A 2332-nucleotide genomic window follows, 5' to 3' on the forward strand; every position below is an offset into this window, starting at 1 on the left:
AAGTGGTTAAGACCTTAGAGCCACACTAGCTACTTTCAAATCCCAGCTATGTTTGTATGCTGTTTAACATTAAAGAAATTTGTTATAGTTTCTTTGCCTCCATTTCCCGGTCTATAAAATGAATATCAAATTTATTCTCCATCCTATTGTATTTACATATTCATATAAAATATGTGACATGGTGCAGCATATATCTATATTTCAGTTAACTTTTACTTAGAACTTGTATTTGACTATTGAAAGTATAGACAAAGAATGCATTTCTAAATGGAATGCTTCATGCAACAGAAACAAAAATATCTTCCAAAATAGCTACTTAGCTCCTTCAGTCATGTGAAGAGAAGAGGAAAAAATATCTCTACCATATCTTGAAATCTGAAAAACCATATTTCAAAGTGACAGGCTCAATCATGCACTCCTCCAACTTTTCAGGATGGAACAAAAGGAGAATGTTAAACGTGAGTTTAAAACAGGAGACACGCCAACTACTACATTTCTTTCTTTTCAGACTGACAAAATTTCATGTGTTGATAATTATGGGAAACTCAGGGACCTAATTGCCTCATATCAGAATATTTAAAGATTAGCCAATATGTTTTCTAGTCTCATGGGGACAACAAATGTCTCCATGTTAAGTTAAAAGACCACAAGAACCTATTATTCTTAGTAGTGCCAGCTTTGATGAATTTGATTTTTCAGTGTTTGCACACTTATAAATCAGAGTGCCTCAAACTAGTATAAGAACATCAGCACTTACAGACTATTCACAATTCACATGATGGTCAAAGTAAATCACCTCAGAACAGCATACAGAGAATAAAGACCTATAATATACTCCAAAGATTCTTTGAGAAAAATCTCTCAGAGTCTAACTTCAGGACTTTAGGTTTCACAGTAAAGGTCCAATATTGTGATTGCTAATCGATCTGGAAAGAAAAAAATTTTTTTACCAGTGTTCATAGACTATTCTGGCCAAAGTGTGATATTAAGAAGCTCAGTATCTAATAAGTACCTCAATTCCAGTGAGAAGTATTCAGTGCACTAAGGACTAAAACAGGAAAAGTCTCACACTTTCCCCTTATTAAAGTACTGACATAAGTAAATTTCTTTTTCCATTGTTGTTTTTTCCTCTAACATTGCACTTTCATTTTTAAATTATCATTAGCATAAATTAATTGTATACATTTGTCATTGTATTGTTTACATACAATCATATAATATACTTGGATCAAATCCATTCCATCTACATTACATTTTCTTAACCTGTCCTTCCTTTCCTTTCCCTCTCCTTTTAACAGTTTCTAATGGGGTTCAATATACTGTTTTCATAGATATAAATAATATAAATTGGTCATATTCACATGTATCACATTCTACTATTCCCAGTTCTTTACCCCTTTCAGTGGTGCACATTAACAGTTGCTCTTTTACATTCTAAGATGATGAGGAAGAGGAAGAGGAGAGGGAGGAAGAAGAGGGTATGATGGTGTCATAGCACCATAAATAAAAAAGAATGTTATGTTTGTCTTTCTGAGCAACATGATGTTTTCCATGTCTGTCCATTTTCCTACAAATGACAACATTTAATTCCTCTTTATTGCTAGAATATAGTCCATTGCATTCCTCTGTTTTCCATTGTCATAACCATCTCCCTTTTTATCAGTTCTCAATTATTTCTGACCTTGAGTATGCCATAATGATATATAGGGCTAGGTGGAGAAAGGTCAACTCTACTTTCTTGTCCCCTTTCTCACTTTTGTCTTATCAATTTAATATGCAAACCTTGAGCTTATCATTCCCAGCTTAAAACTTCCCAATGGTTTCTGGGATAAAAAGCAAAGTGCATAGCAAATGTTATCTCCTATCTGCTCATCTTACACTGAATATGTCCATGACAGCCATTATCTGACTGTTTTACAAAATACATCACACCTAGACTGTAAACATCTTCCAATGTTAATATTATGGGTCCAATAGTAATATTATGAAGTGAGTAAATTTCTTATGTGTACAGTCCCATACCAAGAAAATATAGAAAGAAAGAAAAATGGAGTCAAGGAGGAGAGGTGTCCTTATAAAATTAATAGATTATTTGTCTTTCTATGGTAGCTTTATGAACTGAAAAGGTATATGGATAAATGATGGATAGATATATTAGGTAGATGGATGGATAGACAGACAAAGAGACCCACAGACAGACATAGACAGACAGACAGACAGACAAATAGATAGCATAAATATAGTGAGAAGTCCTGACACAACATGATAATTAGGATCTCAGGGCTGTCAGTTTATTGACCTTTCAGATTTTAGTAGTGAAAAACCCCTAAAA

This window comes from Dipodomys ordii, unplaced genomic scaffold, assembly GCF_000151885.1.
Source record: "Dipodomys ordii isolate 6190 unplaced genomic scaffold, Dord_2.0 Scaffold204, whole genome shotgun sequence".
NCBI classification, from domain to species: Eukaryota; Metazoa; Chordata; class Mammalia; order Rodentia; family Heteromyidae; genus Dipodomys; species Dipodomys ordii.